Source organism: Pongo abelii, chromosome 17 (assembly GCF_028885655.2).
Source record: "Pongo abelii isolate AG06213 chromosome 17, NHGRI_mPonAbe1-v2.0_pri, whole genome shotgun sequence".
Taxonomy (NCBI): Eukaryota; Metazoa; Chordata; class Mammalia; order Primates; family Hominidae; genus Pongo; species Pongo abelii.
This window is the reverse complement of record NC_072002.2, coordinates 42,445,706-42,461,976: the sequence shown is the minus strand read 5'-3', so window position 1 is coordinate 42,461,976 and position 16,271 is coordinate 42,445,706.

Below are 16,271 nucleotides of genomic sequence, written 5' to 3'. Positions count from 1 at the left end.
ACCAAGTGAGTCCCAATGTCAAAGTAAAAGGCAGTTGGGATTTAAATTTAGGCAAGTCTGGGTCCAAAACCTACGTTCTTTCCACTATACCCAACCTAAATAGGGAGATCGATGCACCCTGGTTCCCACACGTTTGGGTAATGGTTACAGATCCAATTAGGGTGGGCACAAATGGGAAGTTTGTTCATCAACAAAACAAATGAGATTTTCAGAATATGTAAGGCAAAATTTTAGGCATTAAAATGGTTTCTAAAATGCAAACAATATAATCTGTCTTCTAGGAATTTATAATCTGTAAAATACCCAAAAAAGAAACTAAAATGGCAGTTTATGATACATATCAAGTGGCTCCTAATAATGGCAAATATTTATGAGCACTGAGGTGCCAGACATTTATTATAAGCTTCATATGTATTAGCAACTTTGTCTTATAAGTGATACATGTAGGTAATATCATTACCTCCCATTTTATATAAGAGGAAACCTTACAACATAACCTATAAAGATATCCTAAGGAAGAGAGATCAGTTTCTCCTGGAGGCATTGGTAAACATTTTTTAGAAGCCATAAAGGAGATGGGTAGGGCTTTGTTAAGGTTTCAAAATGGATAGTGTTTTACACAGCAATAAAAATTACATTGATTTTAATATCTTGTTAAGCCCTTCAGTAACAGTGGGGATTTACATAATGGAATATTTCTGATATCTTTATATAGAAACGGACAACAACAAAGAGGCAACAAGAATAGACAGTTTATATTATAATCACTCAGACTTCTACATATATATTTATGTAAAGAACATAGACAAAAACAGTCCCATTTTTATTTCAATTTTAAAGCAATTATGGAAAAAGCCTTAATAAGAAAAGACTGAACTTTTGGTTAACTGAAATAAAGGTAGGAGGAAGAGAATATAAATAACTTGAGATCATAATAAAATTAACATCATTTAAAAATTATCCAAAGGCAGATTTAAAGAAGAAATAGAAATGTGATGGTTAGAACTGGGCCATGGGGCAGGGTAAGGAACGACAGTGGCAATGAGAGATGGAACTCCCAAACACCACCCTGCTTTAAATGGAGTACCTTATTCCCATCCCAGTTTGTTAGACAGCCTGGAGCAAAGCTGGGAATGAACAGGATTACTTTGCTTTGCCTAATTTTACAGAGTTTCATTGAAGAGCCAAGAACCACATTTCATCTAATATAAAAAGCCATCCATTGAAAACACATCATTAGTTTAAACGTCATGAAGAAAGAAAAATTAAACTATCATAATCAACCTATGACAAATACTTGCTTGCCATCCATTATAAGACAATCTTCATTTCAAAGATGTTAAAATGTGAACAAATGAGTATAATATAATCAATGAAATATTACACAATCCAATTCTCAGATTTTAACCTTAGTATACAAATCTATTCTGGATGAGTAAAAATCTGATTCTATGACTAGGCATAAATTAAGGCTGGAAAAGTTGAATCGATAATCTACTTTTAAGGCATAATATAACTGGAAAGAAATAGCAAATTGTTATAGAAAGCTCATGGGTTTTCTAATTAAGGATACTTGAGTTTTAACCCTGTCCCCATGCCATAGATATATACCATGAGAAAAAATTCTTTAATCTTTGATCTTCAATTGTCTAGTCTATACAGGGGATAACATCTCCTGGGTGTTCTTGTGAGGGTTAAATAAGGGTGTGTGTGTGTAACACATACTACAATTTCAGGCACAGGGAACAATTCACTGAACAGACCTTCAGCTGAATAAGTGATTTGTAGGCTATTGAATCACACAACCAGGTGTGTTATTAATATTAATATTAAAGGCACAAGATTCTTTTCAATCTCATGAGTAAATTCACTGCCTCTTCCTTTCTCACTGATATCATCATATATTTCTCTAGTAATAACCTACCAAGGTATGGAATCAATGGAAATAAACATTGAACAAAATAATAAATTAATTTTAAGCTAATTTCTAGATTGACTTCTTTAAATGTATGTATTATAACACAAATGAAAGCAAAACTGGGGTGTAAAATATTATTCTAATTGATTAAATGAATCAAAGTTTCATTGATAATATGTGGTGTCACATTCAAGGGGAAAGGGAATATCTGTGGGCACAAATTTTAACGTATTGGTTTTTCTAAAGAATAATTTGTTGTAAAAATTGATTTTGTTTGTTTTCTTGTTTTAATTTTTTCTTTATGTCTCTTACAGTTATAATTATCCTTAGACTTAGATTTTGTTTCTCCCTAAGGTTATGATAAATTAAACTTTCCTATACTGTGGCTGATTACATTTCCCTACGTTAAACTCATCTGATCTCTATTGTATGTGATTGTAGCTTAGAAATGCTCGTGGACTTAGTTTTTTTCCCTTTTTCCTTCAGTAATATGTGCTGTCTATTGACTTGTAGCCACTATGAAGAATAAGTTTAGAAAAATCAGACCAATAACATTCTGGGATGTCTAAAGGACATTAATCAAGCAAATTTCCCTCTCAAAGAAAAAGATTTTATGAGAATTTGTAGAAACAAGGATTAAAAAAAAAAAAAGAGCCCCGACAATTTTAAAGAAATGCCTTATTTTCAATTATACCATTGAAGCAAGAGTCAAGAATAATATTTTATATCTTTAAAATTAACAGCTAGCTAGAAACCTGAATATATATTTAAGGTTCTAATACTCACAGGGCAAAGCTTACATTGCCGTGTTTAGAAGTCATAATAGTAATTTCGTTTGCATAAAGTGAGATCAGGGCTAGGCATAATGGCTATCTCAACTTCCTATTTAAACCAGACAATTAATTAAAACCAAGTCAATCTAAGTCAAGTAAAGTAGATTACTTAAACTAGCAGGTAGTATGATCTAAATAACAATTCCATATAGCCGCATCCAGAGCCTTTGCAAGAAGTGTATGAATTAAAATTAAAGTAACTACAATCAGGCAGAAATCACCAAAGGATTTCATTGCTTATGATTTTTGTTGTAATCATTAAATATTTGACATGTGTAAATAAAACCGATTTAAGATCATGATTAAACTCTGAATTTTGGATGTGATATGTTGATCAAAGCAGTGCTTTTGAAAGGAACAGAGAAACATCATAAAACCACAGAGAAAATTCCAGTCCAAGCCCTTGTAGGCCAAATGTGTGTATATGAGCTTCATGCCCACAGGTACATGAGGAAATGAAGATCAGTTAGTGAAGATCTCTTAAACAAGAGGTAACGTGAGTTTCTGTGAGAAAATTCTTAAGGACTTTGAGGAAATCTAGTACACAGTTTCTTACTTTATTTTTCAAAGTTCCTCCATGATTGAAAATTATCAAGCAAGAAGGTTGCCTCTCCCTTCTCTGCCACGGGATGTAGCCATGAGATTTTGCTGGAATTACTACCTGGAATGGGCCCGGAACTAGTCTTCCCAATTAGGATAATCTGTATCTCTCACAGCCATATGGACGGGTGAATATGTGTCCTAAAATTGTCCCTGTCAGGTATTTTCTTCTATGGACATGATCAAGGAAACCTATAGCCTTCGTTGGTGCTAGCGGTGCTGTCATTCATGATAAAAGCCACCTGAGGACTAAGCCAACTGACAGCCAAAGAAAGATCTAAAAGTGTCAGAGAGAAGTAAGAGCATGCCTGAATTCTCTTCCATCCCTGAAAGTTTTAGTTACATGGCTCAATAAATCCTCTTTATTATTTAAGCCAATGCACTTTCAATCAATGCATCCTAACTGAAGCAGGGAAATGGGCTGACCTGTTCATGCATAACCTGGCTAGAGTCAGCGGACATATTTTCTATTTCCCAAGAGATAAGAATTAGTGACCCAGAATATGTTGTGCCTTGACAGAAGCAAACATTCTGGTTTGTCGTTCTACTAGAAAATTTAGACAACAGCTACCTATTTGTGTCCTCCCAGCTTCAGTCGCCTAAGCAGACATCAGCTTTAGGTTGTCCCATAAAGCTATTGCAGTGAACCAATGTCCCTTCATATCTGAACAAATCCAGATATGTTGCATATTGGAGTTTTAAATTTTATGTGAGATAATGACATTATAGTTTCAGACTTGGGTAATTGAGAGGCACTTGAAGACCTTTTTTTTTTTTTTTTTTTTCACCTAAAAGCAATAAAAAACCCTATGGTAATGACCAAGTTTCCAATTGGAACACTGGGGAGGTAAAAACTTCCCTTTCTGAATAAAACTTTAAAAGAGATAATGGAGGCCAATATAAAGTTATTTAATAATTTTGTTAAATTGGTTATCGAGGACTTTAAAATATATTCACATGATGAGATCCTTGTAAACAGGAAAGATTTTTCTGTTGGGAACATCTTGGCAATATAAAGAGGTGATGAAGTAACAGAGAAAAGGCACTTGGAAGCGAAAGGTTGTTCTTTATCTGATGGGTAAAAAAGCTTCCCACTCTGGAACAGAGAAATCATTCTTAGAGCAGACAGTACAATCTGTATATGGGCAGGATGCAAAGATCCGGAAGCTTTGTTAAATACATGAACAGTCTTTTATGTCACCTTTGAAATTTGTTATAGCCTAAATGTTTCCTTATAGTAGTATAATTGGATATAGTTAACAGTGAAACCTCACTAATGTGTAAAGGTAATGTGTGTTTGTTTGCTACTACAAAAATCCAATATTTTTATCAATATTCATCGTAACTCTATAGCTCATGTTTCCTCCAAAGAACTCAAACCAAAGCAATTACCTCAGGTGCCTCTGTGACATAGGCAAGATAGCTCATTATCATGAAAATAAATAAGGCACAAATGATTTTCCCAAATTCCCACAATGAAATGATCCATGGCAGCTAAAACTAACTGCCTTTATGCTGATTTCTAGTTCAGCGTTCAAGAGCATTGGCATGACTGCTTACCATTTTCTTGTTAAAATCTTAAAAATCAAATCAAATCACAATGAGATACCATCTCACACCAGTTAGAATGGTGACCATTAAAAGTCAGGAAACAACAGATGCTGGAGAGGATGTGAAGAAATAGGAATGCTTTTACACTGTTGGTGGGAGTGTAAACTAGTCAACCGTTGTGGAAGACAGTGGTGATTCCTCAAGGATCTAGAACTAGAAATACCATTTGACCCAGCAATCCCATTACTGGGTATATACCCAAAGGATTATAAATCATTCTATTATAAAGACACATGCACACGTATGTTTATTGTGGCACTGTTCACAATAGCAAAGACTTGGAACCAACCCACATGCTCATCAATGATAGACTGGATAAAGAAAATGTGGCACTTATACACCATGGAATACTATGCAGCCATAAAAAGGATGAGTTCATGTCCATTGCAGGGACATGGATGAAGCTGGAAATCATCATTCTCAGCAAACTAACACAAGAACAGAAAACCATACATTGCATGTTCTCACTCATAAGTGGGAGTTCATTGAGAACACATGGACACAGGGCGGGGAACATCACACACTGGGGCCTGTCAGGGGGTGGGGTGCTACAGGAGGGATAGCATTAGGAGAAATACCTAATGTAGATGATGGGTTGATGGGTGCAGCAAACCACCATGGCACATGTATACCTATGTAACAAACCTGCACGTTCTGCACATGTACCCCTGAACTTAAAGTATAATAAAAATAAATAAATAAATAAAGGATAGTCTGAATTTGTATTCATTAAGTCAACAAATATTTATTTGGTACCTACCTTTCCAGATGACACACAGTTTTAATTATTATAAACTGGCAAAACAGCCATACATACTAGGAATATTAATAATTGTGAAAGATATAAGTAAGTGATTTAATTTTATTACTAACACAAATATTTCAATTTTGCTTTTCCTAGCAATGGAAGAAGAAAAAATTTAGTCATGAAAGATTTTGACTGAGTCACTTTCAAGTTACATCCAGCCAACAGAGACTTTATCTCACTAATTGGAAACAACAACAACAAAAATTTTATTTTGGATATCAAGGGCTTATTCTGTTTTCAAATATTCAAATATTTAATTCTTCATTTACTTGTATTACATTACTTTTGCTTTTTATTATTGTTTGTAATACACTATTCTTTTTTTTGTATTACTGTGAGAAGCCAAGATATGACTCTTTCTATGCTTTTTTTTTTCTTACCACAAAAGTATGTTAGCAAAAATCAATCTTAGAATGGATGCATGCAGGCTCTGGTGGATCTTGTTTGGCATTAGTTGAAACAGAAACTTTTTATCAACATCTACTGTGTAGCTTATCAATAAAGATATAAATACATAAATATCTGTTGTTCTTATAGAAGTACAGAATAGAATAGTGGTTATCAGAGATGAGAGGAATGGTGAGAGATTGATCAATGGGTACAAAGCTAGTGAGATAGGAAGAATAAATTCTGGTGTTCTATTGCACAGTAGTTTGCCTAGAGTTAGCAATATTATATTGCATATTTTGAAATAGTTAAAAGAGGCTTCTGAGCACTCTCATTATAAAGAAATGACAAATATTTAAGATAATGGATATGCTAATCACTCTGATTTGATTATTGCACAATGTATATATGTATTGAAATACCACATTGAAACCTATAAATACATATGCTAATTATGTCAATTATAAATAAAAATAAATAAAAACATAAATACCTACAATAGTTCCCTTTTATACCAAGTCATTTAAAAAATCAAATCAAATCAAATTCACAATCTATGTTAGATTCCCAAAACCTCTTTGCCTTTACGTGAGAAAACACTGACACCCACCTTTCACATCAGCTCACCTGGTGCGTACTGTCTCAAGGTTTCAGAGACAGCCCCCACCTTTTTGGGCAGGCCCTTGCTCGTGACCTCTGTACCTTATCCCTAAAACCGTCCACTCTCCCTTAATATGTTACTGATCTGCTCCTGTGTAGCCACTCTCAAAGAGACTGCAACCTCCATACTATATCTCTTTTAAACTTCTTGGCAGAACAGGGGCATCGGGTCTCCCCTAAGAAAGCACAAATATGCACCCCCTCAGTCACCTATCTAGGCCTAGCTCTTACCTCGTGAACCTGAGGGCTCACAACCAACCGCATATCCCTCCTCCTGTACCTCCTGCCTCCGCAAACTAAGAAAGAAATTCTCTCTTTTCTAAGACTAGCAAGATATTTTAGGCTCTAAGTTCCCTCCTTCGCTCTACTTGCCAAACCATTATACCAAACCATTAAAGGCCCTCTCCATGAGCCTTTAAACCCTGCACAGCCTATTACCCAACCTTTCCATCTACTCCAGAAGGCTCTCACCTCAGCCCCCGACCTCACTCTCCCAGACCTCACCAAACCTTACTCCCTCTATACGAACGAACGGCATAGAGTTACACTAGGTGTTCTAACCCAGTCTAAGGGACCCACCTTCCAGGTTGTTGCCTACGTCTCTAAACAGCTTGAAGCCACAGTTCTCAGATGGCCTGCCTGCCTCCGAGCATTGGTGGCAGCTGCTGTCCTCCCCTTGAAAGTCTAAAACTATCTCTCCATGCCAACCTAACAGTTTATTCAATCCATAACATCAAAGACATGCTAGCTCACCACTGTGTACTAAGTCTCATCTCTGCCCCACGGCTCCTCCAGCTGTATGCTCTATTCATAGAAACTCCCCACATCATCATGCTAACCAGCTCCCGTCTAAACCTGGCCATGCTCTTACCTGAAGCTACAACCTCCCAAGACCCTACATATTTCAGTGTGAACACTGTTCAAACCTTTCTTATACCTTTTCCAAACCTAACAGACCAACTCCTTCCAGACAATCCCTATCCTCCATAACTCTTTCCATGTCAGTTACAAACCTCTCTTATAACTTCTCTGCCCTGTTCTCACTTGTCCTCACCTTTCCAGCTGTGCTCGAGAAATCACCCAGTCTTGCTCTATCTGCCACTCAGTGTCATCCCAGGGCTCCTTCCGGCTGCTGCCTTTTCCTTCCCACCAAGCCTGGGGCCAGGTACTTGGGCAAGATTGGCAAGTAGACTTCACTCACATGCCGCCTGATATATGGCTCTGCTATCTTCTAGTCTTTGTCTGTACTTTCTCCAGGTGGGTAGAAGCATTCCCAACTACTTCAGAAGGTGCAAATGTCATCATACAAACTCTCATCATGCATATAATTCCCCATTTTGGACTCCCAACATCCATCCAGTCCAATAACAGGCCCGCCTTCATCAGCCAAATTAACCAAGGTGTCTCTACATCCTTAGGTATAAAATGGGTTCTCCACACACCCTACAGGCCTCAATCTTCAGGCAAAGTTGAAAAAATTAACTCTGTCCTTAAAGCCCAACTCACCGAGCTCACTCTAGAAACCCACCAGTCGTGGACAAAAAGTCTCCCTTTTGCCCTCATAAGACTCTGCACAACACCAAGCCACCCTCTTTTTACAGTCCCTTCAAAATCATGTATGGCCGAAATTTTGTCTTAGGGCCTCCACCCTTACCAGTCTCTGAGCCACTTGGGAATTACCTCCCCTCCTTAACCCAGACACAGTCTTTCATTCGTGAAACAGCAAATGAGGCCATGCCCCTCCCTGTCAACATCTCCTTGTCCTCTCAACATAACTGTCTTGCAGACACAGACATGTTTATCTGCCAACTCGACCCTCACAAAAACCTACAACCAAAGCAAACAGGCCCCTACACTGTGATACTAAGCATGCCAACTGCAGTGAGAGCCCAAGGACTCCCCCACTGGATCCATCGCACCAGGGTCAAGCTCACCCCCAAGGCTACTCCTTCCTCCAAAACTTTAACAGCAGGCAACACCCTCAGAGTCCCTGTATGTAATAACCTAAACAACAACAAAAAAACGATCCTTAAAGGTAGGAAGAAGGCAAAGATGGCCACAAGACAATGGCCTCTGCAACAGATCATCAAATATTCCGGTCCTGCTACTTGGGCTGAGGATGGTTCATGGGGTTATTGCACTCCCATATATATGCTAAATAGAATAATTAGACTACAGGCGATTCTAGAGATAATCACTAACCAAACCGCCTCAGCCCTGGAAATGCTCGCCCGACAACAAAACCAAATGCGTGCGGCAATTTATCAAAACAGGCTAGCACTAAACTACTTATTAGCAGAAAAAGGTGAGGTCTGTGGTAAGTGTAATATCTCTAATTGCTGTCTTAACATAGACGATAACGGAAAAGTGGTTCTAGAAATCGCTTCAAACATCAGTACCAGTCCATGTACCAGTCCAAACCTGGAAGGGATGGGACCCAACAAACCTTCTAGGAGGGTAGTTCTCTAATTTAGGAGGATTTAAAATGCTGGTAGAGAATGTAATCTTCATCATTGGGTTCATCCTGTTTCTCCCCTGTATTATCCCACTAATAATAAAAGCCATTAAAACTCTTGTGGAAACTACAGTTAGCCACCAGACAATCAAGACGATGCTCCTGCTACAATGACAGGATGAATACCAACCCATATCTCAAGAATACCCCAAAAAATAAGTTTTTCTTTTTCCAAGGTGCCCACGTCACCCCCTATGTCGTGCCTGAAGTAGTTATTGAGAAAGTCATCCCTTTTCCCTTTTTATGACCAAATAGACAGGAATGAAAGATTCTCCCCGCGGCCGGAAAGCTTAAGGGAATGAATTACTCCTCCCTTCTCAGGCTCAAGGTGCAAGACCACTTGTGCCAGCAGCGTGTGTCAGTAAGATAGCAGAAGCAGGAAGAGAGCTGGCCGGAAGACTCACACCCACTGAAGACCGAAAGAGAGGCCGTCTGGGTACTACATAGCAGTTACATCAGACTGAGACACCTCCTGTTTACAGAAGACTATAAAACCCCTGCCCCATTCTCATTTGGTGCTGATGCCATTTAGGGCCTCAGCCCGCCTGCACCCAGGCGCTCATTAAAACAGCGTGTTGCTCCACACTTCCTCGTGTTCTTTGTTGGCACGCTCTCAGGGTTCGAAGCGATACAAGAGCCTTGCAGGTGCAACGGCCAGCATTTACCCATGCAAGCTTCCAGCTTACTTGTCTGTCTGCAGCTCGATTTTACAGTCTGCTCTTTGTTAGAAAACCAAATGATTTGGGGGCTATTTTTCATTAAAAGGAAAACCTTACTGAGGACTTCCTTACCCTCACTACCTGCCTAAATAATTCCTTTTTAACTCCTATATCAATAACAAGAGTGACTTTTGCTCCAGTTCCCAATAACTTTCTCATTTCCATCTGAAATCTTGTTGGCCTGACCTTCACTGTCCTTATTTGTCCTGCATTTTGGTCACAACCACTTAACAAGTCTCTAAGAATATCCAAATCCCCCGTCTTCCTGTCTTCTTCTAAGAACTCCAACCTCTGCCTATTACTCAGTTCCAAAACCACTTCCACTATTTCAGATGTCTTGACAGCAATGTCCCCACTCCTCAGCACCAATTTTCTGCATTAGGCCATTTTTGTGTTGCTATAAAGAAGTACCTGAGACTGGGTGTGTATAAAGAAAAGAGGTTGAATTGATTCACAGTTCTGCAGTATGTGGCATGGCACCAACATGTTCTTGGCTTCTGATAAAGGCCTCAGGAAGGTTACAATCATAATGGAAGGCAAAAGAGAGCAGGCACTCTACATGGCGAGAGTGGGAGCCAGAGAGAGAGAGAAGGGGGAGGTCCTAGACTCTTTTAGACAACCAGATCTTGCATAAACTGAGCAAGAACTCACTCATCACCCAGGGGATAATACTGAGCCATTCATGAGGGATCTGCCCCCATGATCTAATCATCTCCCATCAGGCTCCATGTCCAACATCGGGAACCACGTTTCAACACAAGATTAGGAGGGGACAAATATCCAAACTGTATCAATCACCTACTTTTGTTCTGTAGATAGTTGTGATCACTACCGGTAGTTTTCTGTGGCTTTAGAAATTCCCTGCCCTAAAGACAAGAAATAACAAAAATCAGAGCTGAACTGAAGGAGACACCAAAAATCATTCAAAAGATCAAAGAAATAGGAGTTTGCTTTTTGAAAGAATTACTAAAATAGACGGCTAGCTAGACTAATAAAGAAGAAAAGAGAGAAAATCCAAATAAACACAGTTAGAAACAATAAGGGGGATGTTACCACTGACCCCACAGAAATACAAATAACCATCAGATAATATTATGAACACCTCTATGCCCACAAGCTAGAAAATCTAAAAGAGATAGATAAATTCCTGGACACATACACCCTCCCAAGACTGATCCAGGAAGAAATTGAATCCTTGAACAGACCAATAGCAGCTCTAAAATTGAATCAGTAATAGCTTATCAACCAAAAAAAAAAAAAAAAAAGATTATTACCAGATGGATTCACAGCAAAATTCTACCAGATCCACAAAGAAGAACTGGTACTGTTCCTACTGAAACTATTCCAAAAAATTGAGGAAGAGGGACTCCTGTATAACTCATTCTATGAGGCCAGCAAGAATTTTTAAACAAATTTACAAGAAAAAAATAAACGACTTCATTAAAAAGTGGGCAAAGGACATGAACAGACACTTTTCAAAAGAAGACACACATGTAGTCAGTAAGCACATGAAAAGAAGCTCAACATCACTGATCATTAGAGAAATGCCAATCAAAACGACGATGAGATACCATCTCACACCTGTCAGAATGGCTATTATTGGCTATTACTAAAAAGTCAAAAAATAACAGATGCTGGTGAGGTTGCAGAGAAAAGGGAACACTTACATACTGTTGGTGGGAGTGTAAATTAGTTCAACCGTTGTGGAAAACATTGTGGCAATTCCTCAAAGACTTTAAAACATTAACTACCATTCAACCTAGCAATCTCATTACGGAGTATATATCCAGAGAGATAAATCATTCTATCATAAAGACACATGCACACATATGTTCATTGGACCACTATTCAGAATAGCAAAGACATGGAATCAACCTAAATGCCCATCAATGGCAGACTGGATAAAGAAAATGTGATACATATACACCATAGAATTCTATGCATCCATAAGAAAGAACGAGATCATGTCGTCTGCAAGAACAAGGATGGAACTGGAGGCCATCATCTTTAGCAAACAGGAATAGAAAATCAAATGCAACATGTTCTCACTTATAAGTGGGCGCTAAATGATGAGAACACATGGACACAGAAAGGAGAACAACAGACACTGGGGCTTCTCAGAGGGTGGAGAGTGGGAAGAGAGAGACGATCAGGAAAAAATAACCAGTGGGTACTGGGCTTAATACCTGGGTGATGAAATAATCTGTACAGCACATGCCCATGACACAAGTTTAACAAACCTGCACATGTACCTATGAACTTAAAATAAGATAAAAGAAAAAAGAAATTTCCTACCCCTCAGTAAGATAGTGGTAAATTTAAGAGTTAACAGAGATCGTCAATGAATGACCTTTGCTTCTCCAGGCATTCTAGAAATGAAGAAAGAATCTAATACCTTCTATTAAGTCATCTCCTGTCTGATAAGCAGTTGTGCTTATCCAGGTAGGATTTTCTGAGAAAGTATTTGGCACTAAATGTGGTCCTAAGAAACAGTTTTTGAAAATGAGGAGGATCTGGGGTAGCTTATCTGCTTAGTTAAAATTAGAGATGGCGGGGCACGGTGGCTCCCACCTGTAATCCCAGCACTTTGGGAGGCCAAGGCAGGTGTGTCACCTGAGGTCAGGAGTTCGAGGCCAGCCTGCAGCCTGGCCAATATGGTGAAACCCCATCTGTACTAAAAATACAAAAATTAGCTGGGCACGATGGCGGGTGCCTGTAATCCCAGCTACTTGGGAGGCTGAGGGAGGAGAATTGCTTGAACTTGGGAGGTGGAGGTTACAGTGAGCTGAGATCATGCCATTGCACTCCAGCCTGGGCGACAGAGAAAGACTCCATCTCAAAAAAAAAAAAAAAAAAAAGATTAGAGATAAAAGATTAATATCGGTACCAGTAAAGAATGGAATATCCGTATATCTGTGATGTTCAAAGATTTTTGTTTAAAATATTTAATTATTAACGTAAATACATAATTTAATACAATTATTATTTAAAGGACCTATTAAAGACAAGGATTTGGGAAATAAAGAGGCTGCTATTTTAAAACATTCTATCATAAATAACCACGAGGACTTTGAGGTAGACTATTTCTAACTGCACCACTTCTTTCTAATAAAGACAGCTTAAAGAGCTCAGGATTCTAAATGTTGAGCTCAAGACATGATAAGAAAGCAAAAGAGCGTCCTAAAATGTACCTTACTTTCATAGCCAAATATGAGACCAATGTATTTGAAAACTAGACTCAAAGTCTGATGCTTCATATTGCAGAATTACAAAACTTGGTATCTCATGTAAAAGTTGAGGCATTTGTTGAGAAAGAGTGGAGACTTCTGGGTGGATCCTGATGGATCTGAACCTCCAAATTTCACTGAACCTCCTTGTAAGTAGAAGAAACCTTTCCTAATCCATCTGAAGCAGCTGTAAGGGCCATACTTCAGGCATTTACCTTCCTTGGTGTTACTGATTCTCCACAAGATTTGCCCCATCACCTTGTCTTGCTTCCAGACCCATTCCTAGAATCAAATTACAGGAGGATGGGTACAAAGGCAGACTTGGGAAGAGAGAGTTTACACATAGAAAGAATTGAAAGGTTTTGCTAATTTATATTGACAGAAACTTGGCAAGGAATGGTAGGAAGGGATTTTAGGGACCTAGACCAGGGAGAAAAAAAGAGAGGCTTGTGTTAAGCCACATTTATTAATGTAATTGCAATTTTCAGATATTCTGGATTCAAAATGTATGATACTTGAGTGTATGCTTGCGGCTCACCAGATTAGGTGTTCGGTAGACTGAAACCTGGACTCCATGATGGTCAAGGCTAAATAAAATTGAGGTGTCAGAACTTCCAGGAAATAATGTAGAGGAAGGTACACGAAAAAAGACAGAAGTCTAGTGTTGATGTATCATGTGTGACCTGCTTTACATCCCCTCACTATGTTATCTGGGAAGGCCCAGAGGACCTCCCTTCACCAAAGCACTAGAAAATAACACTGAGGTGGCCAAGGTCAACTACAGGTAGTTACCCCCATTGAAATGGGCTTTCAGAATTCAGTGAGGATAATGGGGTCATGGAAAGTGGCAGAAACCAAGTGACTGTACTTTAGTGTGAAAGCCAGAAACAAGGTGGGCATCATTCCCAGTGTGGGCAGCAGGTTAAAGCAGGGATCAAAATGGCTTATGCCTCAGGAGTCATTGGTGATGGCTAATAGATCATAGCATCCCCTGTACTGAAAGGAACTGCTGCCTATTAGCTACTTGGTTTTCATAATTTAAAACATCATAGGTCTCATTGTTAGAGTTTTGGGACAATAAAGAATTATGGCCTCTTACTAATCTCCAGATTCAGAGCCCTGGAACGAAAAGTATGCTAGGTTCCTTTGAGGAAGTGCCTTGTGTCTTTGCCAAAATAATAAATTCTAAATGACCCTAGAGATTCTGCAAAGGAACCTGAGGTCATTGACCAGGGTAACTGTGCATTTTATAAAATGAGGTGATTTCCTCACTTTTTGAATGTACACACTGGGCAAAAACACACTCTGCTGATGCCAGAATACCCATGTTAGTTCTTAAACCCATGAGATATTAGGAAGGGATGCTTCTTAGCCCTTTGAACTGCCTTTTCCCTTCAAATAGTGAACTGAATTGGGAATGACACAAATTAGTGCCACCAAAAAAAGACTAGAGGTGTGCAGATGTAAGATTCTTCTCATATCCACATTTAACTAATTATTTAACCAGGCTGAGAATAGATGGCCTTAAAGAAAGATGGTGGATTATTACAAACATAATCAGGAAGTAACTCTAATTGCAGCCACTTTGCAGATTTGGTCTCTTTTTTTGAAACTGGTCAACATATCACTGAGGTCTGTTATATAGATATTGATCAGAGGCCAGGCTCAGTGGCTCACACCTGTAATCTCATCACTTTGGGAGGCCGAGGTGGGAGGTTCACCTGAGGTTGGGAGTTTGAGACCAGCCTGACCAACATGGAGAAACCCTGTCTCTACTGAAAATACAAAATTAGCCGGGCGTGGTGGCACATGCCTGTAATCCCAGCTACTCAGGGGGCTGAGGCAGGAGAATCGCTTGAACCCAGGAGGCGGAGGTTGTGGTGAGCTGAGATTGTGCCATTGCACTCCAGCCTGGGCAACAAGAGCAAAACTTTGTCTCAAAAAAAAAAAAAAAAAGATATTGGTCAGGCAAATGCTTTTTCTATATGCTATTAGGAAAAAACCAATACAGTAAAGATCTTTGATTTCCCCTTATGAGGACAACAGTATATCTTCACTTTACTTCACCTCAGGACTGGGTCAACTGTCTGCCCCTCTGTCATAATCTAATCCACAGGCATTGATTATTTAGCCATCTCATAGGATATTTTGCTGATCCGCTGCATTGATGACTGTGGCAGATTTCATTTTCCAAAATGGATGATGGTCTGCATAGGTTTCTTTTAATATCTGATGAATCCTATCCAAGACATGTGTCTCTTTTGTTTGAGAAAACACTGAAATGGGACTTTTCGATATGAAACATAAGGTGCTGAGTACTAAGGGAAACAAAGTAAGCTAAATTATTCTGGTCCTTGAAAATCAATTTTCCATTTTATTTTGGTAGCACAAGGGAGAAAAGTTGTAGAAAAGTCCCTCGACTTGGAGGAAAGAGATGCCAGAGAAAGACCTCAATAGAGACAGTGAGAGCAGGAGTCAATCCCAAGGCACAAAGCTAGGCCCTCAGAAGAAAGGCAATTCCCATGAAGGGAATCCCCATGGCTTAGAAATCATGACATCTGATACTGATAGGCAGGAGCAAGTGGCTTATTGCTTCCGGCTGCAACCCTAGTTCATTAGCCCCCTACATTTTAGAAAACCTCCATACACTGTAGAAATAACAACAGTAAACTAAACTGATTTTTTTCAGTGCTGTTTTGTAAAACTTCAGCTGCCACATATTAGTGCTCAATAGGAAAACAAATGGATAAATTGAATGGGTTAATGGTGGTTTTAAAAATGTCTACAAGATGTTCTGTCTGTGCTTTGGATGAAGCGTGAGGAGTACAGAATGGTAATGGTAGTGCACAGATAAAACAATAACATGTGTGTGGGGGCCATGATTTGGAGTTCAGAGTACGAAGTGTGGACAATACCACGTATTAGGCATATATAGTCTGCACCCACTGAAGAATCCCTAGAATAGTGAGGAAGTCATTGGTCTTCCATCAGTT